This window comes from Lagenorhynchus albirostris, chromosome 4, assembly GCF_949774975.1.
Source record: "Lagenorhynchus albirostris chromosome 4, mLagAlb1.1, whole genome shotgun sequence".
Taxonomy (NCBI): domain Eukaryota; kingdom Metazoa; phylum Chordata; class Mammalia; order Artiodactyla; family Delphinidae; genus Lagenorhynchus; species Lagenorhynchus albirostris.
The window spans coordinates 78,807,125-78,833,210 of record NC_083098.1 but is presented as its reverse complement, the minus strand read 5'-3'; the positions used below and the strand labels follow the sequence as shown (position 1 = coordinate 78,833,210).

The 26,086-nt window shown below is 34.6% G+C and overlaps 1 protein-coding gene across 1 annotated transcript in view; it reads right to left on the bottom strand.

Annotated features, from left to right (window-relative positions):
- The window catches only part of LOC132519360 (cytochrome c oxidase subunit 7B2, mitochondrial), a 174,334-nt gene that overhangs the window by 107,357 nt on the left and 40,891 nt on the right, over nt 1-26,086 (bottom strand). The window lies entirely within an intron of this gene.

Below are 26,086 nucleotides of genomic sequence, written 5' to 3'. Positions count from 1 at the left end.
TCCCAGTCCTCTACCCATTGTTTAATCCAATTATTTAGAATCTTTTGCTATTCAGTTGTATGAATCTCTATATTTAGAATAGTAATCCCTTATTAAATATATGGTTTGCAAATATTTTCTGCCATCCCATAGATTGCCTTTTCACTTGTTGACTGTTTCTTTTGCTGTGTAGAAGTTTTTTAGTTTGATGTAGTCCCACTCATTTATTTTTGCTTTTGTTGCTTGTGCTTTTAGTGTCATATCCAAAAATGCCAACACCAACATCACGGAGATTTTTCCCATTTTCTTCTAGAAGTTTTACGGTTTCAGGTCTTAAAGTCTTTGATCCATTTTAAGTTAATTTTTCTCAGTTGTGTAAGATGGAGTCCAGTTTCATTCTTTTCCATGGAAATGTCCAGCTTTCACAACACCATTTATTGAATAGTCTACCTTTTGCCCATTGAGTATTCTTGGCTCCCCTGTCAAATATTAGTTGATCATATATGCATGGGTTTATTTCTGGGCTTTCAATTATGTTCCATTTATCTATGTGTCTGTTTTTATGCCAGGACTATACTTCTTAATTATCACAGCTTTTTAATATAATTTGAAATCAAGAAAAGCGATGCCTCCAGCTTTGTTCTTTCTCAAGGTGACTTTGGCAATTTGGGTTGCCAAATTTGACTTTGTAGTTCCAGACAAATTTTAATTTCTTTTTCTACTTCTGTGAAAAATACCATGGGAAATTTGATAGGAATTTCCTTGAATTTTTTGATGCCTTCAAGTAGTATGGATAGTTTAACAATATTAATTCTTCTCATCCATGAACACAAGATATTTTCCATGTATATATGTCTTCTTCAATTTCTTTTGACAATGTCTTATCATTTTCAGTGTACAGGTCTTTCACTTTGCTTAAATTTATTACTTTTGATGATATTGTAAATGAGACTGTTTTCTTGAGTTCCTTTTCAGATAATTCATTATAAGTGTATTAGAAACACAATTGACTTTTATACATTGATTTTGTATCTTGGAATTATTGAATTTGTTTACTAGTTCTAACAAGACTTCAGTGGAGTCTTTAGGGTTTCCTATATATAAAATAATGTCATCTGCAACCAGACACTTATACTACTTCCTTTCTGATTTGGATGTTTCTTATTTCTTTTCTTGCCTAATTGCTCTGGCTAGGACTACCAGTACCATGTTGTATACAAGTGGTTTAACTGGGCACCCTTGTATTGATCATGATCTTAGAGGAAGAGCTTTCAGCCTTTCACTGTTGAGTATGATGTTAGCTATGGACTTGTCAAATACAGTCATTATTATTTTGAGGTACATAACTTTTACACCCAATGTTGACAGTTTTTATCATGAAAGAATGTGTATTCCACTATTTTTGGATGAAACATTCTATATATAGATCTGTTAGGTCCATTTGAACTATTGTGTTGTTCAAATTCACTGTTTCTTTATTGATTGCCTATCTAGATAATCTGTCTTTTGTTCACAGTGGGGTTTTAAAGTTCCCTACTATTAATTGATATTTATAGGACATTCCATCCGAAAACAGCCGATAACACTTTCTTCTCAAATGCACATGGAACATTCTCAGGATAGATCACATCTTGGGTCACAAATCAAGCCTCGGTAAATCTAAGAAAACTGAAATGACATCAAGCATCTTTTCCAAACACAACACTATAAGATTAGAAATAAATTACAGGTAAAAAAAGACATAAATCACATGGATACTAAACAATACATTACTAAATAACCAAGAGATCACTGAAGAAATCAAAGAGGAAATCAAAAAATACATAGAGACAAATAACAATGAAAACACCATGATCAAAAAGCTATGGGATGCAGCAAAAGCAGTTCTAAGAGGGAAGTTCAGAGAAATACAAGCCTACCTCAAGAAACAAGAAAAATCTCAAATAAACAATCTAACCTTACACCTAAAGGAACTAGAGAAAGAAGAAAAAGCAAAACCCAAAGTTAGTAGAAGGAAAGAAACCATAAAGATCAGCGCAGAAATAAATGAAATAGAAACAAAGAAAACAATAGCAAAGATCAAAAAAAACTAAAAACTGGTTCTTTGAGAGATAAACAAAATTGACAAACCTTTAGCCAGACTCATCAAGAAAAAGAGGGAGAGGACTCAAATCAATAAAATTAGAAATGAAAAAGGAGGAATTACAATGGACACCACAGAAATACAAAGCATCATAAGAGATTACTATAAGCAACTCTATGCCAATGAAATGGACAAATTCTTAGAGAGGTATAACCTTCCAAGACTGAACCAGGAAGAAATAAAAAATATAAAACAGACCAATCACAAGTAATGAAAGTGAAACTGTGATCAAAAATCTTCCAACTAACAAAAGTCCAGGACCAGATGGCTTCACAGGTGAATTCTATCAAACATTTAGGAAGAGCTTACACCCATCCTTCTCAAACTCTTCCAAAAAATTGCGGAGGAAGGAACACTCCCAAACTCATTCTATGAGGCCACCATCACCCTGATACCAAAACTAAACAAAGATACTAGAAAAAAAGAAAATTACAGACCAATATCACTGATGAACATAGATGCAAAAGTCCTCAACAAAACACTAGCAAACAGAATCCAAACTAGCAAACACTATGATCAAGTGGGATTTATCCCAGGGATGCAAGGATTCTTCAATATACGCAAGTCAATCAATGTGATACACCATATTAACGACTGATGAATAAAAACCATATAATCATCTCAATAGATGCAGAAAAAGCTTTGGACAAAATTCAACACCCATTTATGATCAAAACTCTCCAGAAAGTGGGCATAGAGGGAACCAACCTCAACATACTAAAGGCCATACCTAACAAACCCACAGCAAACATCATTCTCAACAGTGAATAACAGAAAGCATTTCCTCTAAGATCAGGAACAAGACAAGGATGTCCACTCTCGCCACTATTATTCAACATACTTTTGGCAGTCCTAGCCACAGCAATCAGAGAAGAAAATAAATAAAAGCAATACAAATTGGAAAACAAGAAGTAAAACTGTCACTGTTTGCAGATGACATGATACTATACGTAAAAAATCCTAAAGATGCGACCAGAAAACTACTAGAGCTAATCAATGAATTTGGTAAAGTTGCAGGATACAATCCTAATGTACAGAAATCTCTTGCATTCCTATACACTAACAAGAAAAGATCAGAAAGAAAAATTAATGAAACAATCTCATTCAACACTGCAACAAAAAGAATGAAATACCTAGGAATAAACCTACCTAAGGATGTAAAAGACCTGTACTCAGAAAACTATAATACGCTGATGAAAGAAATCAAAGATGACACAACATGTTCTTAGACTGGAAGAATCAACATTGTGAAAATGACTATACTACCTAAAGCAATCTACAGATTCAATGCAATCCCTATCAAATTACCAATGGCATTTTTCACAGAACTAGAACAATAAAATCTTAAGATTTGTATGGAGACACAAAAGACCCCGAATAGCCAAAGCAATCCTGAGGGGAAAAAAATGGAGCTGGAGGAATCAGACTCCTTGTTTTCAGACTATACTACAAAGCTAGTTATCAAAACAATATGGTACTGACACAAAAACAGAAATACAGATCAATGGAACAGGATAGAAAGCTCAGAGATAAACCCACGCACCTATGGTCAACTAGTCTATGACAAAGGAGGCAAAGATATACAATGGAGAAAAGACAGTCTCTTCACTAAGTGGTGCTGGGAAAACTGGACAGTAAAATGTAAAAGAATGAAATTAGAACATTCCCTAACACCATACACAAAAATAAACTCAAAATGGATTAAAGAACTAAATGTAAGACTGGACACTATAAAACTCTTAGAGGAAAACATAGGAAGAACACACTTTGACATAAGTCGCAGCACGATCTTTTTTGACCCACCTACTAGAGTAATGGAAATAAAAACAAAAATAAACAAACGGGACCTAATGAAACAAAAGCTTTTGCACAGCACAGGAAAATTCTAAACAAGATGAAAAGAAAACCCTCAGAATGGGAGAAAATATTTACAAATGAATCAACGGACAAAGGATTAATCTCCAAAATATATAAACAGCTCATGTAGCTCAATATTAAAAAAACAAACAACCCAATCCAAAAATGGGCAGAAGACCTAAAAAGACATTTCTCCAAAGAAGACATACAGATGGCCAAGAGGCACATGAAAAGCTGCTCAACATCACTAATTATTAGAGAAATGCAAACCAAAACTACAATGAGGTATCACCTCACACCAGTTAGAATGGGCATCATCAGAAAATCTACAAACAACAAATGCTGGATAGGGTGTGGAGAAAAGGGAACCCTCTTGCACTGTTGGTGGGAATGTAAATTGATACAGCCACTATGGAGAACAGTATGGACATTCCTTAGAAAACTAAAAAATAGAATTACCATATGACCCAGGAATCCCACTACTGGGCATATACCCAGAGAAAACAATAATTCAAAAAGACACATGCTCCCCAGTGTTCACTGTAGCACTATTTACGATAGCCAGATCATGGAAGCAACCTAAATGCCCATCAACAGACGAATGGATAAAGAAGACGTGGTGCAATGGAATATTACTCAGCCATAAAAAGGAACGAAATTGGTTCATTTGTATAGACGTGGATGGACCTAGAGACTGTCATACAGAGTGAAGTAAGAAGGAGAAAAACAAGTATCATCTCTTAATGCATATGTGTGGAATCTAGAAAAATGGTACAGATGAACCAGTTTGCAAGGCAGAAATAGAGACACAGATGTAGAGAACAAACGTATGGACACTAAGGGGGAAAGCAGGGGGTGGGGAGGTGAAGGTGGGATGAATTGGGAGATTGGGATTGATATATAAACACTAATATGAATAAAATAGATAACTAATAAGAACCTGCTGTATAAATAAATAAATTTCAAAAAAAAAGTTCCCTACTATTATTGCATTGCTGTTTATTTCTTCTCTTAGTTCTGTTGGTGTTTGCTTCATATATTTAGGTGCTCTGATGCTGAATGCATAAATATTTACAATTGTTATATCTGTTGGATAAATTGACCCCTTTATAAGATATAATGGCCTTCTTTCTCTCTTGAAAACAGCTTTATCTTCAGATAACATGAGGAAGTATTAGTTACTGGGAACCAGAAATGATAAACTAGAGCAATTGTATATCTAAGGTAATCCAAACTTTTCTAAAAGTATTCTTAGACATTTGTAGAATCTCAGTTTCCAGATAACAAAACTAACTCCAAATCAGACATGAGCACAGAAGCATGGAGTCAATAAATTTTAAGAGTATTTGTAAAGCTTTTTTATTTAAATAATTTTTGCATGCAGTAAGATTGCAAACTTAGTGAGAAAGATGTTTCAGCCTTCACTCATTTCCCCTAATGTTAACATCTTACATAACAAAAGTACAATTACTATGAAGAGGAAATTAACAGTGATGCAATATTATTACTAAACACTAAACCTTATTTGATATTGACCAATTTTTCCACCACCAGTCATTTACTGTTCTAGGATCCTATCCAGGATCACTTATTGCATTTAGTTGTTATTTCTCCTTAGTTTCCTCTAGCAGTTAATAGTTCCACAGTCTTTCCTTTTCTTTCATGATCTAGACATTTTTGAAGAGTACCGATCAGTTACTTTGTAAAATATCCCTCAATTTGTGTTTGTCCAATAATTTCTCAAGATTAGAATAAGTTATGCATTTTTTGGGAAAAATACCACAAACACAATGTTGTGACTTTCCCAGTGCATAATACCAAGAGGTCCATGATATCTATCAATATGTCATATTACTAATGATAGTTATGGTGATCATTTGATTAAGTTGGTGTTAGCCAGGTTTTTTTCACAGGTTTTTTTTTTTGTTGAAAAGTATCTTAGGGACATACTTTGAGACTATGCAAATCATGTTTCTCCTCAGTGTCTCCCCACTATCTTTAGAGGGTTTTATCTGCAACATGTATTACTGTGGTGTCTGCCTAATAGTAACTTCTTATTTCTCTATTTTCTTCTGCATTTTTTAATTGAAATTCCACTGTGAGGAAGAGCTATCTCTTCTCCCTCACATATTTGCTTATTTATTGAGTTATTTATTAATATCAGCAAGAATGCATGAATATTTCTTTTATTCTTGTGTTAAAGTTCAATACTATTATTATTTATTTAGTTATTCTATTTGTTATGGCTTTGGCCATTAGAGGCTCTTTCAGGTTGCCTCCTATGTTCTTTGGAAAAGCAACCAACTTATTATTATTATTATTTTGGTATTTTCTTACTTCCTGGAACCACACAATGCTGCAGACTCAATTTGTGGGGTTTTTTTGTCCTATGCCTATAATCAACCACTTCTCTAAGGAGTCCTGGTTCCTTTTTACTGGAAAATGGTGTTTAGGACCAAGATCTAGATGTTGGGTATACTCACTGTTACTTGAGCATCATGGCTTCTGACTCTCTCAACATACATAGCTAGGTTATATATGTGTGCCTACAAACTCACACACACACAGTTGATCTGATTGTATTTATAAAATCACCTAATGGCTAAAATTTATTTGCAGCACTTGTAGCACTTTCACAGTCATCAACATTTGCAGCACCTTCACAGTCATCCTCAGACATGTGGAGAGCAGTGAAAAATTTGAGTCACCTGCCATACATGTTTGCAGCTAAGGTAATAAAACAAGAAAAGCTTTTGCCTTCTTATTTCAGCTTTCATAGTATAAACATGTGTTTTTGGGCAGTCTATTTAGTGCTATTTTTTCTGCATTTTTGTGCGTTTTGTTGGTGATTTTACTGTTTAATATGGCTCCCAAGGGTAATGTTGAAGTGCCATCTAGTGTTTCTAAGCACAAGAAGGCTGTGATGTGCCTTATGGAGAAAACATGTGTGTTAGATAAGCTTCATTAAAAATGAGTTATAGGACCACTGGTTGTGAGAGTAATGTTAAAGAATCAACAATAACTAAGGTGTCTTTAAACAGAAACACACATAAAACAAGGCTAAATATTGATCAGTTGATGAGAATACTGTGAACAAAGGCTTGCAGGAAACTAATCCTATATTTTCCAGAGGAGCAATGATTTGGTACTCACTAGTTCACTGTCTGTGGTGACTTCGTAGATTATAACCATTGTGAATAATGAGAACAGGCTATATTTCTTTATCTATCTATCTGTTTATATATTAAAAACAATGAATTTATATTGATACCTCTGAATTTATATTGATACCTCTGATACCTCTGATTCCAATCCAACGCCACAGGATTCACTTTAGCCTTTCCTCCTTTCTTTATTTATACTTCTTTCTGAAACAGTGAGGAGCCCAGCTCTCATGATCTACAGTCTATTTAGTCTATCTATTTGTTCAATTCTAGTATATACATAAAAATTCTAGTAATATAATATGTGTATAAAATGTGCTTTGCTAACCCATTCCTGTTAGGAACACTTTTACTAATTAGATTATAGCATTTATGTACATGTTTTTGTCATATGTATCCAGTTAAGATTCTGTTCTCCAGAGTAAATATGGTTATTTTCTTTACTACTCTCTTCAGTGTGGTTAAAATACTCACTTGCAATGTAGTTAGGTTAATTTTTTAGTTTGTGGTCTATTTTGGCTTCTCCCCCACCTCTTCATTAATTTTAATTATATATTGGTTTATTTGAGGGATATATAAAATATTACTCTATAATTCCAAGAATCAGAGTCATACAAAAAGATATACCCACAGAAGTGTCACTAGTGTCACTAATGATATATTTCAATTGAATTGATTCTGTTATTTACAAATTACAAATTTAAATGTTTTCCATTTCAATTCTAGAACCTAGGTTTGCTACATGCAGTTCTACATAACTATAGGTGTTCATATAGGTTAAATTAGAAAATCTAAAGGCAGAAGAATCAAATGTCTTATTTTCAAATAATTCAAGTAAACTCTACTTCTTTTAATCTACTTTTAACCATGTAAATAAAAGTAGTAAGGTACACTGAGCAGAATGTAGAGTGATTATTTTAAAATTAGACAACTAATTAATTTTTAAGTTCATCTTAATCATTTGTAAAAGATATAGTACAATATATAATAACACATGCATCAGTATGTATCAACATACAGTTTTTAAGGGTTTTCACATTTACTTCAGATAACTAGCTACCTAATTAGCTCACTGAGTTTGAAAAAGTATTATTGAATTTAGTAAAACCTCTGCAATAGAGTAACAAAGATATTTCTCGTCACAGAATATATGAAAGGACATCTTAATACAGATCTATGAAAGTTCTAACAGTAAGCAGCAGTTAAGATAGTCAGCAGATTCAAAATTACCAATAATTGAACTCTATACTTGCTCTATTCAAGTCAATAACCACTAGACATATGTGGCTATTGAAACTGAAATTGAAATTAGTTACATACAGTTATAGGTCAACATATAAACCCCATGGTTCATCAAATCAAAGAAATATGAGACATACACAAAAGCTAGAGAGAAAATAACATAGCATACCACTAAAAAAAATCATTAAACCACAGGGAAGAAAGTAAAAGAAGAAGAACATAGAAGAACTACAAAAAGCACCACATAACAAGTAACAAAATGGCAATAAGTATATACCTATCAGTAATCACTGTAAATGTCAATGGACTAAATGCTCAATCAAAAGACATAGGGTGGGTGACTGGATAAAACAACAAGACCCATCTATATGCTGCTTACAAGAGATTCACTTCAGAGCTAAAGACACACACAGACTGAGAGTGTGGGGATGGAAAAAGATATTTCATGCAAATGGAAATGACAAGAAAGCTAGGATAGCAATACGTATATGAGACAAAGTAGACTTTTTAAAAAAGTATATAACAAAAGACAAAGAAGGACATTATATAATGATAAAGGGATCAATACAAGAAAAGGATATAACACTCATAAACATGTATGCACCTAACACAGGAGCACCTAAATATATAAAACAAATATTAACAGACATAAAGGAAGAAATTAACAATAATACAATAATAGTAGGGGACTTTAATACCCCACATATATAAATGGAAATATCCAGACAGAAAATCAATAAGGAAACATTAGTCTTAAATGACAATTTAGACCAGTTGGACTTAATAGATATCTACAGGACATTGCATCCAAAAAAAGCAGCTTATACATTCTTTTCAACTACACATGGAATGTTCTCCAGGATAGATAACATGCTATGCCATAAAACAAGTCTCTAAAAATTTAAGAAGACAAACTATATCAACCATTTTTCTTCAAATACAATGGTATGAAACTAGAAATCAATTACAGGAAGAAAAATGGGTAAACACAAACACATGGAGACTAAACAATATGCTATGAAAAAAACCGATAGGTCAATGAAGAAATAAAGAGGAAATGAGAAAATATCTCCAGACAAATGAAAATGGAAACAGAACAATCCAAATTCTGTGGGATGCAACAAAAGTAGTTCTAAGAGGAGAATTTATGATGATACAGGCCTACTCTAAGAAAAATGAAAAAGCTCGAAGAAAACAAGGTTACCTATCATCTAAAGGAATTAGAAAAAGAAGACCAAAAAAAGCCCAAAATCAGCAGAAAGAATGAAATAATAAAGATCAGAGAGGAAATACATAAAATAGAGGTGAAAAAATAGAAAAGATCAATGAAACCAAGAGCTGGTTTTTTGAAAAGATAAACAAATTTGATGTGCCTTTAGGAAGGCTCATCAAGAAAGAGAGAGGATCCCAATAAACAAAAGAGGAAAAATAACAATCAGTATCACAGAGAAACAAAAAAAATCATAAGAGAACGCTATGAACATTTATATACCAATAAACTGGACAACCTGGAAGAAATGGATAAATTTCTAGAATCATACAATCTTCCAAGACTGAATCATTAAGAAATAGACAATCTGAACAGACAGATCACTAGTAGTGAAGTGGAATCTGTAATTAAAAGAACTCCCAGCAAACAAATCTCCAAGACTAGATGGCTTCACAGGGGAAGTCTACCAAACATATAAAGAAAAGCTCATACCTATCCTTCTCAAACTATTACAAAAAATTGAAGAGGAGGGAACAGTCCCCAACTCATTCTACAAGGCTACCATTACCATGAGACCAAAACCAGAAAAAAAAAAAACCTACAAAAAAAAAAAGAAAATTACAAGCCAATACCTCTGATGAAAATAGGTGCAAAAATTCTCAATAAAATATTAGCAAACTGAATCCAACAGTATGTAAAAAGAATTGTACACCATGATCAAGTTGGATTTATTTCAGAGTCACAAGGATGGTTCAACATTCACAATCAATCAATGTGATACACCACATTAATGAAAAAAAGGATAAAAATAACATGATCATATCAATAAATGCAGAAAAAGCATTTGAGAAAATTCAGCATGCATTCATAATAAAAATTCTCATCTACAGTTGGTATAAAGGAAACATATCTCAACATAATAAAGGCCATTTATGACATACCCACAGGTATCATCATACTCAGTGGTAAAAAACTGAAAGCTCTTCCTCTAAAATCAGAAACAAGACAAGGATGCCCACTATCACCACTTTCTATTTAACATAGTATTGGAAGTCTTAGACACAGCAATCAGACAAGAAAAAGAAATAAAAGGCATCCAAATTGGAAGGGAGGAAGTAAAACAGATGACATGATACTATATATAGAAAGCCCTAAAGTCACTATTAGAAGTAATAAATGAAGACAGTAGAGTTGCAGGATACAAGATTGATATAAAGAAATTTGTTGCTTTTCCAAACACTAAATGAACTACCAGAAAGAGAAAGCAAGAGAACAATACCATTTAAAATCACATCCAAAAGAAATAATACCTAGGAATAAACTTAACCAGGAGATGAAAGACCTATACTCTGAAAACTATAAAACCTTGATGAAGAAAATTGAAGATAATACAAAGAAATGCAAAAATATCCCATGTTCATGGACTGGAAGAATTAAAATGCCCATACTACCCAAAGCAATTACAGATTAAATGCAATCCCTATCAAAATGCCCATGACATTTTTCACAGAACTAACAAATAATCCTAAAATTTATGTGGAACCACAAAAGTTCCTGAATCCCCAAAGCACTCTTGAGAAAAAAGAATAAAGCTGGGGATATTATATTTCTTGACTTCAGACTATACTACAAAGCTATGGTAATAAAAACAGTACAGTCCTGGCACAAGAACACACACAGATCAAGAGGACAGAATACAAAGCCCAGAAATAAACCCACACACCTATAGTTAATTATTCTATGACAAAGGAGACAAGAATAAACAATGGAGAAAAAATAGTGTCTTCAATAAGTGATGCTGGGAAAAGAGGACAGCTACATGTCAAAGAATAAAATTAGAATACTTTCTCACACCATTTACAAAAATAAACTCAAAATGGATTAAAGACCTAAATGTAAGTCCAGAAACTATAAAACTCCTAGAAGATAACATAGGCAGAACATTCTTTGACATAAATTGCAGCAATATTTCTTTGGATCTGCCTCCCAAGGCAAAGAAAACAAAAGCAAATATAAACAAATGGGACCTAATTAAACTTAAAAACTTTTACACAGCAAAGGAAAACATCAATACAACAAAAAGACAACATACTGAATGGGAGAAAATATTTGCAAATTATATGACCAATAAGGGATTAATATCCAAAACATATAAACAGCTCATACAACTATCAAAAAAAAAACTGATTAAAAACTGGGCAGAAGAACTGAATAGACATGTTTTCCAAAGAGGACATGCAGATGGCCAACAGGCACATGAAAAGATGCTCAACATCACTAACCATCAGAGAAATCAAATGAAAACCACAATGAGGTATCACCTCACACCTGTCAGAATGGCTATCATTAAAAAGAACACAAATAACAAATGTTGACAAGGACGTGGAGGTAAGGGAACCCTAGTACACTGATGGTGGGAATGTAAATTGGTGCAGCCACTATAGAAAACAGTATGGAGGTTCCTCAAAAACTAAAAATGTAACTACCATATGATCCAGCAATTCCACTGTTGGATATATATCTGAAGAAAATGAAAACACTAATTCAAAAAGATACATACACCCCAATGTTCAGAGCAGCAAGATTTACAATTTCCATAATATGGAAGCAACCTCAGTTTCCATCAACAGATGAATGGATAAAGAAGATGTGATTGATATATCTATAGATCTATCTATCTACCTATCTATAGATAGATATAAAATGAAATATTTATAAAATGAAATATTCAACCATAAAAAAGAATGAAATTTTGTCATTTATAACAACATGGATGAACCTGGAGGGCATTATGTTTAGTGAAATAAGTCAGAGAAAAAAAGACAAATACTGTATGATATCATTTATATGGGATCTAAAAATCTAAAAAATAAATCTAAATTTATTTATGGAATCTAAAAAAATAAAACAAATAAATAAACACAGCAAAACAGAAACAGACTCACAGATATTGAGAACAAACCAGTGGTTACCAGTGGAGAGAGGGAAGAGGGGAGAGGCAAGATAAAGATAGGGGATTAAGAAGTCTAAACTATTATGTATAAAATAAATAAGATACAGGGATATATTGTACAGCACAGTGCATATAGCAAATATTTTATTATAAATTTAAATGTAGTATAATCTATAAAAATATTGAATCACTATGTTGTACACCTAAAACTAATATTGTAGATCAACTACAACTAAAAAATGAAGAGAGAAAAAAATGGAGAAGAGTATAATAGGAGAATAACAAAATATACTAATCATCACAGAAGAAAACATGACAAAGGCATTAAAACATGCTTTTGAGAAATATTAAATGTATGCAAACCAGTTGTATATTTTGTGCTACTCTGACTTTTGAGTTAAGTGAGAAAAAATAAGCTAAAAATTACATAGATAACATGCTCCTAAATTTGTTGAACATATATAATATAGAGGCAACAGAGAGGTGTTTAGGCAGTTAAATACATGGACCTGCAGAAAAAGATAATTAACTGTTTACAGTAGATTTCTCTGGATGTTGGATGACAATATTGTTTTCATACTGTTTTTACAGTTCTACAATATTCACAGTTAAGTTAGGTTTTGTTGTCTAATCAGAAAAATAATGTGTTCTAAAAAAAAAATAGCCCAGGATCTGAATTATGTGCTTCCTCTGAGTTCTTACAGATCAGTGAGGAACGAGAGCCAGGCAGAAGATATGACTACGGAACCGGAATTGGACAGTATTTCTTTCCAAAGCCCTTGACTAACATCACTCAACTCAACTGTGCTTCACTCCACACACTCACCTCAGCTCAGCACTAGAGGACTGGGACACTGACTTTCACTGCTCAGGGTCGCCTTATATGGACTTAAGTTATTTGCCAGGTTGTTCATATGTTTTACTTCTCAACTGTGAAGTCCAGGTTCCAGTCCTTTGGTCTCCTTACATAATGTCTCATCCAGCATCCTTATTTATTGCAAAAATAAGGACATTAAAAAGTCGAACAGGAAATTCTCCCTTGACTAGAAAGTGCCCAGTTTTTTATCCCATCAGGCACTCTTTTCATACAAAGGGTGAAATTAATAGTTGAAGACCAAAACTACTCCTAGGGGAAACGAGATTTTTTGAGTAACTGAGAAAAAGCTTGAGGCAAACTTATTAAAAGAATTATTTGGCTCATCCAAAGTCATCATAGCTGAAGTGTTTTTGTTTGTTTGTGGCAAACATCTGTAGAGATATTTGCAGTGGAAGAAAATTCCCAATTTCAGAATTTCACAGACAGGTGAAATGGTGAATAGGAACAGAAATAGTTGGAACAATGAGATACAGTTTGATAGAACTGTGTAATGAAGGTAGAAACTTTTAACTTTAAAAGTTAAACTTCAAGCAATCACAGATAGACCGAAAACTTTGTCAACATTATACCAGTTCTTATACATGGACATGACAAACTCAGGACAAAATAGAGAAAATAAGCACATGATGACAAGGCAGGTGGTCTAGTGGTTACAGGCACAGAAGCTGAAGTCTGATGGCCAGAGTGGAAATCTCACCTCCACCATCACTAGCTGTCTAACTCTCAACAAGTCACTCAGATTTCTCTACTGTAAAATGAGGATAATAACAATACTTAACTTACATGGCTCTTGGGAGAATAAAATAAAGCCACATAGTAAGTTTAATAAATACTAGTTGATTTAGATTATGAGGTGGAGAACGTAACTATTTCAGTGGAATTCATTTTATTTGCTTTACAACATAAGAAGTTGAATTACTATTTAAAATTTAAACATCAGTTTGAACTGGAGTCATGAATGCTAGGCCCTAGTTGAGGTTCTTCGATCTCAACGTGAGCTATGGGCATACCATTTTCTTTTCTAAGCCCCAGTGGTGTCATGAGGTGTACTGGATAAGCTCTACATTCTCTTGCTGCTTTCAAATTCCTATGATCTATATAGCTGGGAGAAAAAAAGTGTTTTAATATTGCTGCTTAAAAAATATTTTCACAGCAGGAACTGAAATAGTGAAGCATTTCAACATATTTATGTAACAGCTAAATTAAACAAAAAGCGAGTACAATTTCCCAGTGGGGGAGCTACAGAAGTAAAAACTGATCAAAACAAAGAGTTTTTAGAATGTATGCATACTAAAGTTTCAGTGCATGGAAGAAAATCCCTGAAAATCCAATCCTAGTATTGAAAAGAGAAAAAAATAAGCTTTTTCTTTTCTCTCCATGTACCCTCCTTCATAGTCTCATAGAGAGATGGAAGGTATACTGATGACAGATAAAATTAATTTCACTGACATTACATGTTTTCACCTTTTAACATTGTAATCTAACTAGTATTTATTAACTTACGATGTGATATTAGAAGCTGGTAGGGTTTTTAAGATTTTTTTAAAATCTCATGTCTGTCCTAGAAGTTATATATTATATATAATAGAATAAGACATATGTTATCTATAATAAGGTACATTAAAATATATGGTATTAATGTGGTATTTTTATACACTATAGAATATAGTGTATAAAAAATACATGGTATTTTTATATACTATAGAAGAAGACACATATAGTTAAAGATGAAAGGTAGAATGTATTCAAATACAAAAATAAATGGTTTAACTCCAGGATAGTAAATTCAAATGATAATCAGACCCAAGAAAGGCAAGTAAGTAAAATGGGCAAAGTAGATGCTGAGCCACACTGAAGCATGTTTTCTCAAAAAAGCTGCCCATGGATTGCTGCCATTTGGTAATGGAGGTCCCGAGTTCCCAGATCTTCTAATTTTCTAAACAGAAACAAGAATTTAGATGTTTATGTAAAATATCTATTTTTTTCTAGTGTTGGAAATTATTTAAACGTTTTTAAACATGGTGTAAATCAAACAGACACAACTCCGAGGCCTATGCATCCTGTGAGCTGCTACTTTACAATCTTTGGATTATTAAACGCTATAGAAAAATATTTGTTAACACTTTATGATTCTTCAGATGTTTAACATGCTGTAATATTTTTCTCATAAAGCTGGAGGCAATTATTACACCAATATTTGCAATTTTATGGGGAAATTGAGGATGAGGGAAGCTAAATAATGTCTACACAGTCACGTAACAATAAGCAGAAGATTTGGTTTCAAAACCAGGTTTGTCACCCTCCAATGTCTGTCCATATCCTTTTCTAATAGGCAACATTTTTTATCAAAAAAAGTATATATGAAAAAAGAGAACTTTATCTTAGACCTGGTAGGGTAGGTAAGATTTGGGTACCCAAAGGGGAAATATAAAATGGTTTCAGTTAGAGGCAACATGTGAATGCTGGAGGAAGGCATGAGCATAGTATTTTTAGAGACTAACTTGGAAACTGGACTGGTGTCAGTAGACACTTCACAGTGGGAACCAGGGAAAGTGGATTATATATAATACATAAATAATATTTAATTTAACATTCACCACAAAACAGAACATCGAAAGCTATAAAGAAATTGCTTTTTTTATTCACGTTAGTCTTCAGTGTCAAGCAATGATCAACAACCACCTTTATTGTCATTACTATTTTAAAGTTACATTTCTTAGTTTCATCTGGAGATTACTCAGTCGCCCTACAAAGTGTCTTACACTGATATCGCAGATGGTATGATCTGCCCCCACAAAAGTTTACGAACTGCCTTGATCACTGCGATGAAACTAGTCTACCTTCTTAAACAAATAATTTGTTAATTTCAAAAACACAAAAAGAAGACTGATCCCTTTAAAAATCAAATTGTACTATCCCCCTTTAAATTACCTAAACTTTGTGGGAAAATTCGAAATAATATTTTCATTAGTAAGGTTATGTATCTCAGATCTAGCCTTGGAGAGATAGTCCAGTGTTGCTAGAACTTCTGATATTTTTCTTAAAAAAAAAAAAAAAAAAAACTGGAAACCTGGGGTTTTTTAAATGTAAAGTCTCCTAATTTTTCAAATCTTGGCTCAGTTAAGAAAATAACTTATAAGCTCATATATATATATATATCTGCAGACCCCCTAACGGAAATGGAGGAATTAGCTAGAGTTGGGTCAGAGTAGGGAAGAATTGCAGCAATGTTCAAACATTGCTATAAGAATCTTTGTATAAGAAATGGCTTATACAAAAAGGTGAGGAGGAAAAAGACTACTAATTACATTTGGGAACCAGAAATGTAACTTGTTAACTTTCTTTACCACAACCCTCCTTGCCTCCCTCCCCCAATATCCCAACAAAGTTAAGAAAATATTGTAGCATCACTTATATCTTAAGATATTTTAATAAACCAGCTGAAGCAGCATGTGGGTTTCAGGCCATTTTCATTCATGAAAAGATTAGCTCTGTATTAAATACATTTTAAATTGAGAAAGAGAAAAGATATAGATATTATTCTAGAGCTTTAAAATACTGCATCTCAAATTTACCTCATTATTTGGTTTGGTATAGTTAGACACACCCTAGAGGAATACCTAAGAAGTTCCTAGGAGCATGAGACTTTTTCAAACATTACAGCTGTTCCCCCCAATTCTAGAAGATTCGGATGGGTGCCGTGTGTGTGTGTGTGTGTGTGTGTGTGTGTGTGTGTGTGTGTGTGTCTGTGTGTGTGTACATTTGTCTGGGTTCTGGGGATTGTAAGGATTGACAATCACAGCCCTAGCCCTAAGCAATTGACATGCAAGTATCTTATTCCTCAGATATATAAATAAATTTAAAACTGTGGAAGTCAACTTAACTAGTCATGACAGTAACTAACATGTAGGACAGGCTGACCACTTTTCTAAAGCCATTTTACAAACATCATTGATTGCCCCTTATCCCAGCCTCGAAAGATGAATGCTGCTTACTGCTTAAAAAGTATGTATGCATGATATTCCTCTGATTATTATCCAGTAGCTGGCAGAGCGAGAAGCTCCACTTAGATCTGCTGACTTGGCATGGAAAAAATGCTCTTTCAGAGACAGTGTGTTGTCCTTAACATATGTGGATGAATGTGATGGGGAACGCACGGTTAGATGAATGAGCCCTCACGCTGGGCTCCATAAAAGAGTGAGACTGCTGAAAGCCTCTGTCTCTCACCAGAAATGTGGTCTCTTCCTGCCAAGGAGCTTGTCTCCACCCTAACACTCCATACCCCGATCTACCAGGCTTCCTCCTTTTTCTTAGCCACAGACACAGCCTCTTCCATTTCTCCTAAATCCTTACTCAACTGCCTCTTCTACTCCCTCTTTTTGGACTCACAGGTTCCTACCAAAAGGAACTCAGATTTCTGGAGTCAGAGATCTGTGTTCAAATTCTGAATCTGACATCTACAAGCTCTGTGATCCTGACGAAGGTAAATACTGTATCTGAGCTCTAGTTTCCTCCTCTAGAAAATGGTGCTGGGGAAAGAGAATAAGTAAAAAATTATTAATTAAATATGATAACCTAAGAGTCATGTCTGGTAGCTACTACTATTATATACTATGTCTTTAATGACATACTGTACCCTCAATTTATCTGATTTTTGGGAATACATATCTCCGTTTCTCATTTCTATCTCAGAAAGGCAATTCTTCACAAATTATGTCAAATAAGAAGTTCTATAGCATGACTAAAGGAAATGAACTCAGAGGTCAGAATGTCAGAGTCTGAGTTCATGTCTTCACCTCTTCCTAGCTGTGGGAACTTGGACAATTTACTGACTCACTCTACGCCTAAAACAGGGATCGCAATGCTACCCATCTCTTAGAGCTTTTGTGTTTAATTTAATTAAATAGAAAATAAAGTAGAATGCACTTAAATTATGGCAGGAGCTCAATAAATTTTGCTATTATCTGTTAGTAGTGATATTATTTCCTTCTTTATTTAAACCACAGTCACATTCTTTTGGTCAGATCATCAGAGGACTGAAATTGATGTCCAGTTGGTAAATGGATTAAAATATTACAAACCATAAAGAGAAAAATATATTTTTCTTTCAGATTACAATTTACTTTGTGTCTCAAATCAAATTGAAGCAATTATTTTCTGAGTCTTGGAACTTTAGCTTATCCATCTATTTTTTTCCCTTTTAAAAAATACATTTGGCTCATGTTTCTGTGAAAACTAAAGTCAATGCATAATTTACAACATACAACCAAAATCAAACATTTAATTTTATGTTTTATTCAAGTAAGAGCAACAGAGCTGGGAGGGGAAAAAAGTTGGAATTTGCTTAAATTTGTGATACTATTAAGATTCACAAAATATACTTAAAGCAAAGATGAGGTTATTTTAGTTTCAGTGAAGATACAAGAAGATCCCAAAGGAATGAAGCAGTGAGTAGAATTTCACCCCTAAAATCTTCACTGGGAATATACTTTATTCAGTTGCAACAGAAGATACAAAACTAAAAAAACAAACAAGCTGAAAATTAACTAGCCTTCATTTTATATTCCATTTCTATAACTACCAAACAACATATGGCCCATCATATTGATTTTTTGTCTATTTTTTTTTGTTCTAAGAGCAGAATGTATTCTCAGCTATATTAATCATATTTCTAAATAAAGGTTATGCTTTGATATGTAGGTTTTATATAGTCCCTGATAACCTCTGAAAGCACACAGTATTTTTTATCTATGTAGACTTAGACATGATGCTTTAAAAAAAAAAATTGTAAACTTGGCCAAATATCTGCAAACATAGCAGATGTTTTCTAGAAACTTCTCTCAGCACTGATATTTTTGTGTACTTTGTAAGACTGACACATGCAGTTCTATGCTGGTTGCATCTCTTCTGTTATGTGTTTGTTTGTACAGAGACATAATCATATTACCGTGCTCCCTACTTGATATATCGGCTGGTCTCCTAAGTATTTTCTGAAAATTACAGGTTCAATCCTACATCTAAATGCTTATTAAAAATACTTCATTTTTTTTTTTTAATTCCATATATATGTGTTAGCATACGGTATTTGTCTCTCTCTTTCTGACTTACTTCACTCTGTATGACAGACTCTAGGTCTATCCACCTCATTACAAATAGCTCAATTTCGTCTCTTTTTATGGCTGAGTAATATTCCATTGTATATATGTGCCACATCTTCTTTATCCATTCATCCGATGATGGACACTTAGGTTGTTTCCATCTCCGGGCTATTGTAAATAGAGCTGCAATGAACATTTTGGTACATGACTCTTTTTGAATTATGGTTTGAAAAACCTAGGGGTGAAACAGGAATAAAGACACAGACTTACTAGAGAATGGACTTGAGGTTATGGGGAGGGGGAAGGGTAAACGGTGACAAAGCGATAAAGAGGCATGGACATATATACACTACCAAACGTAAGGTAAATAGCTAGTGGGAAGCAGCCGCATAGCACAGGGAGATCAGCTCGGTGCTTTGTGACTGCCTGGAGGGGTGGGATAGGGAGGGTGGGAGGGAGGGAAGCGGGAAGAGATATGGGAATATATGTATGTATATAACTGATTCATTTTGTTGTGAAGCTGAAGCTAACATACCATTGTAAAGCAATTATACTCCAATAAAGATGTTAAAAAAATAAATAAATAAAAAATAAAAAATAAAAAAAATAAAAAAATAAAAATACTTCAAACCTTCCATCTGTTTCCAAGACTATGGCTGGGAACTAAGGCTGAATAATTTATCTCGAACATGTACCTGCTTGTGGGTAACTGCTACACTGCATGTAGAGATAACTTCTGCTCATGTATGTGTTTCAAACTATTCATTACCAATTCTTCTTTTTAATCTTCCTCTCTATTTTGCTTTTTTAAATGGCCATTCTGCAGATTATCTGGAAAGTCATGAGATAAAATAATTACTAAACCAGGAAATTAAAGAAAGGCATTTTAAATCGAATGGAAAGTGCAAAATGTTAGATGTTAATGTTACTTTCAGAGAATGCACTGCCCACTCATTTTGCCTCATAGCTTCTGAAGCCACTTTTAACCTTTCATTTTTTGTTTGTTGGTTTGTTTCACTGTGTTCTCAGTTGTCCTTGGAAAGAGTTCAGCGTTGTTCCACCTTTTCCATCCTCAGTATCATAGCTGAATTCGAGGCCCTGAACACTTCCAGCTTGTTTTTAACTGACTAAATTACAGTCTTCCCCAACTCTAACCTACACAAGAAATATCCTCTAGATTAAGTTTCCTAAAACACAACTTTCATCATGTCATAATGTTGCCCTAGATCCTACTGTGGTTCTAGTGACTATGGGAAAAGCCCACTCTTTGTACTGACAGGTTCCAAGCCCATTTTAGTTGTCAATCTAACCTCCTATGACTTCCCAATTTACTGTTGCTCCCATCACAATAAATTCCTTTGCATCCCCCCATGCGCCATGCTTATTCTACCTGTGATTTTCCTGATGCATGCTTCTTCTTTTTACCCCATCTTTTCATCTGTCCAAATCCCATCTACTCTCCAGGGCCAACTGAAGTGATAACACTTCAGACACTTCTTATGAGAAAATTCAACTGCTCCAGTCCACAAGCCATATTTTTCTTGGAAAGCCATATTTCATACTTACCAACAGACTGTTATTCAGCGAAGTTTATATGCTGCACTGCATTGCTTCTCCTTTGGAACTATTGCTAGTCCAAAAAGATCATAAGCTGCTTGAGGTGATGAGATATGCCCTATGTTATCTCTCTATTACCCATTGTGCTTTTTTCATTGCTGGAAACACACTAGGTATATAAGGACACAAAGTGGACTCGACATAATCTTTAAAAAAGGGTTTACAAATTCAATTCTACTAATTGTAGTGTTACTTAAGGATAGATTAATGATTGTCTAAGATATGTGAATGGGGCAAACCTATGTTCTTGTAAAAATGGCCAAGTAGAGATCAAACTTTTATAAAAAAAATAATAGGTTAAATATACTGAATGGTGATATTCAAATAATCTTTTTGTGACTCTCTTCATAAAGAGAAGAGGACCGGGCTTCCCTGGTGGCGCAGTGGTTGAGAGTCCACCTGCCGATGCAGGGGACACGGGTTCGTGCCCCGGTCCGGGAGGATCCCACATGCCGCGGAACGGCTGGGCCCATGAGCCATGGCCGCTGAGCCTGCGCGTTTGGAGCCTGTGCTCCGCAACGGGAGAGGCCACAACAGTGAGAGGCATGCGTACCGCAAAAAAAAAAAAAAAAAAGAAGAGGACCACCTGATTTTCAGAGTTTCAAACATACGTTTCAGTTCTATTCTCTTAAAAAGAAAGCTTTTTGATTTTCTAAAATAGGAGTTAAAAAAATACATATAAAAAATCATACATAGGAGGAGAGCAAAATAGACATGTTTTCCAGTTGTGAGAAGGGTACAAATAGAAACCCAGAACAGTGTATCAGAGCACAAATGAGATTCAGGGGTGTCCACAGAGGAAGTCTCCGTGTGACGGAGTATCAGTCTGACCTGGGTGAGGAGGGCATCCACATGGAAGGGCAACCTGGAGTTAGCTTTGAGTTGGGGAAGCATCCGAGCAAGAGAGAGGAGGAGAAGCTCGGCACAGGCACTCACAGCCAGAGTAAGCAGTGATTCCTGTGGGAAGGCGCCTAACCTGAGACGCCAGCACCTAAGCAAGATGAGGAGGGGCATCTGTTCATGGGCGTGGCCTTGTGTGTGGTGTCAGAGCTCGAGCACAGCGAGAAGGATCTTTCTGCATGTAGGCTGGTCCAGCAGGGAGAACCAGAAGCCCAAATGCAGTGAGGAACATATTTATAAGTGAGGGCAGCATAGCACTGGATGTCAGAGTCCAAATGGGGCAAGGAGCTCATCTACGGAGAGTGACTTAGGATGGGGTATATAGAATCCCTAGTGGAATGAAGAGGACATCCCATATGGGAGTCAGAGTTGGAACAGGATGAGAAAGGCATCTGTGTAGGGTAGGAGTTGAAAACAAAGACACATAATTGGTATATTAAAGACAATATATTTCCTGGGAGAAACCAGGAGACAGGTTTCTCAGAATCAGAGATAAGAGTTAAACATGTGCAAAAGGAGAAAACTAAAATAAATCTGGTAGTTTGGGACTGGTATTGGTTGTACTAAGAACTCACGGTTTTCACTACATAAAGAGGAATAATTATTGACATAAATGAGAGTGTGCTTGTATGTGTGTTATATATATCTATATTCCCTACATTAATCCACTGTAAGGCCTGGAAGCACTGACACTCCAAAAGCAATCAGTACACCTAACTCCTGGGTCTTAGCTTCTACCATTCTCCATTAAAAGGAATGAGGCTACTTGAAGAAACGGCTGACTCTGGGCCTGAGACACAGAATGTGCAAGATAAGCTACAAATATCCAATATGGCTATTCAAAATGTATAAGGAACTCATACAACTTAATAGCAATAAATAAATAAATAATCCAATTTTAAAAATGAGCAAAGGACCTGAACACTTTTCCAAAGAAGATATACAAATGGCCAACAGGTATATGAAAAGGTGCTCAGCATCACTAATCATCAGGGAAATGCAAATCAAAACCACAATGAGATATGACACCTGTCAGAATGGCCATCATCAAAAAGTCAAAAGATAAGCATTGGTAAGGATGTGGAGAAAAGGGAACTCTTGTACACTACTGGTGGGAATGTAACTTGGTCATATGGAAAACAATATGGAGGTTCCTCAAAAAATTAAAAATAGAACTACACTATGAGCCACAATTCTACTTCTGGGTATATATCCAAAGGAAATAAAATCCATATCTCAAAGAGATATATGCACTCTCATGTTCATTGCAGCATCACTTACAGTAGCCAAGACATAAAAACAACCTAAGTGTCCATCAACAGATGAATGGATAAAGAAAATTACATATATAAACCAAGTTTTCTTTATCCATACATATATCTACATCTTATATATAACATATATAAATTTATCATAAATATGTATTTTATATATAAATACATATTATTTATATATGTAATGTATAAATACATATAAAGATATACATACACATGCAATGGAATAGTGTTCAGCCATAAAAAGGAAGGAAATCCTGCCATTTGTGACAACATAAATGAACCCTGAGGACATTATGCTAAATGAAATATGCCAAACACAGAAAGAGAAATACTGCATGATCTCACTTACACAGGAAATCTAAAAAAGTCAAGTCCATAGAAACAGAGAGTAGAAGAGTGGTTACTATTGGGGCCTGGGTCTTGGAGGAAATGGGGAGACACTGGCCAAAAGGTATAGACTTTCAGTTTTAAGATAAGTTCAGAATGGTGACTATAGTTAATAATGATGTATTACATACTTGAAATTTGCTAAAGGAGTAAATCTTAAGTCTTCTCATCACCACACACACAAAAAAAAGTTAACTGTGAGGTGATGGATATGTTAATTAGCTTGCCTGTAGTAATCAAATCATTGTATTGTACACCTTAAACAAATACAATTTTTATTTTTCAATCATACTTCAATAAAGCTGGAAAAAAATTTTAAAGATAAGCCACAGAAAGGAAGTGCTCAAATAATGGCACATATCCTAAGAACAGACAAGTTGGCATAAGTGGGCTACTGCTTGCCAAATTGGGAACAATTTGAACACAAAAATAAAATAGAAAGCCTCTAGTCTATATTGATAAAAATTAACAAATTAAACTACAGATTTATGAGGAACGGGATATTTACACAGTTCCACAGTACCTTCCCACAAAATATAAATTACAACAGGGAAAAGAGTTACTTTACAGCGAAGGAATATAGCAGACACATTAATCTAGTAATCAAGGTGAATATCATGAGTAATGGGGCAAACTGAAACCATGCACCACCTGATAGGATATAATGAAAAGATGAAAGTATTCCTTCTGTGGTTTCCTGACAAATCTGAATGTAATCATGAGGAAACAGCAGACCAATTCATATTGAGGGAACATTCTACAAAATAACTAGCATGCAATCTTCAAAAGAGTTAGGGTCATTAAAGTCAAAGAAAAAATCATGGAAATATTCCAGACTGAAAAAGTCAAAAGAGACAAAATAACTAAATACAATATGAGAATTTTAGCTGGATTTTTTGCTGGATGCATTTAGGACAATGGGTGAAACTTGAATGGAATCTGAGATGTCTCTGGATGTATCAAAGTTGATTTTTTGGTTTTGAAGGTGGTGTCATGATTATGCAGTAGAATGTCCTTGTTCATAGGGTTTAAACACTAAAGCATTTGGGAATGATAAAGAATCAAATTAGTAACTTACAAACGGTTCAGGGGAAAAAAGCATTCTTTGTACTGTGCTTCCAATTTTTCTTTTAAGTTTGATATTCTATAAGAAAATCATTAACAATAGATACTCTGAAAATTATTAAAATGTATTAAAATACAGTAATGTAAATCCACATGTATATAAAACAAACTAGAGCAGGGCAGGTTGATGCAAGTACCAAAAAGGAGTGTGTAGTTTTATCTATGCTGAAAATATATCTGACATTTTTTACTCTGAAAAGTCACTACACCTAATTAGTGTTAAATACAACTGATTTTTGATTAGTAAAACTTGGTTGTTCCAAATCTATTTCTTTTTCTCTCTTTTTTTTTTTTGACCACGCCTCAGGGCATGTGGGATCTTAGTTCCCCAACCAGGGATCAAACCCGTGCCCCCTGCAGTGGAAGTGTGGAGTCCTAACCACTGGACTGCCAGAGAAGTCCCCCAAATCTATTTCTTAAAAATCATCTCAGAAAGGCAGTTAGTCTAGCCTGGTAATGACTGGCTGAAGTTCAAATATGGTGGACTGATTTTGTCTTTGCTAATGAGAAGAGTCATAAAAATTTTTTAGAGAAATGAAACACCATAAAAATACACATTCTTGATCTAACAAGAAATATTAGAAAACATGGAGCAGTTCAAAAATTTGGGCCAGCAACCAGACATATGTATCTCTTAACAGAGATTTCACTTCTACTGTATAGAAAGTTTCTCTCCTCTCCTTCCAGTATCATGGGCATTATTGATCAAGAGGGATATTCTGGGACTTCCCTGGTGGCGCAGTGGTTGCGAGTCCGCCTGCTGATGCAGGGGACACGGGTTCGTGCCCCAGTCCGGGAAGATCCCACATGCCGCGGAGCGGCTGGGCCCGTGAGCCATGGCCGCTGAGCCTGCGCGTCCGGAGCCTGTGCTCCGCGGCGGGAGGGGCCCCAGCAGTGAAAGGCCCGCGTACTGCAAAAAAAAAAAAAAAAAAAAAAAAAAAAGGGACATTCTGAAGAAGCAGCTGGTGCAACTGATTGGAAGCTATGAAGAAAATTTTTACTGAAAGTCCTAGAGTTTTAGATGTATGTATCCCAGGATAATAAAAATATCTCTTTGACAACCAAAGCTCTCTTCTTTCTAAACTCTATATATGTTATAAATAACACCTATGTGAGAACTGAGATCTTATCCCAAGCCACTCTAAAAGAAAGAATGGATTCCCAGGTTATTTGGCTTTTATTCAGCACTACTCCTGCCACATCTCAAAGACAAAAAAGACTAAGAGATGACAAAGATTGATTCCTTTCCTCAACTCC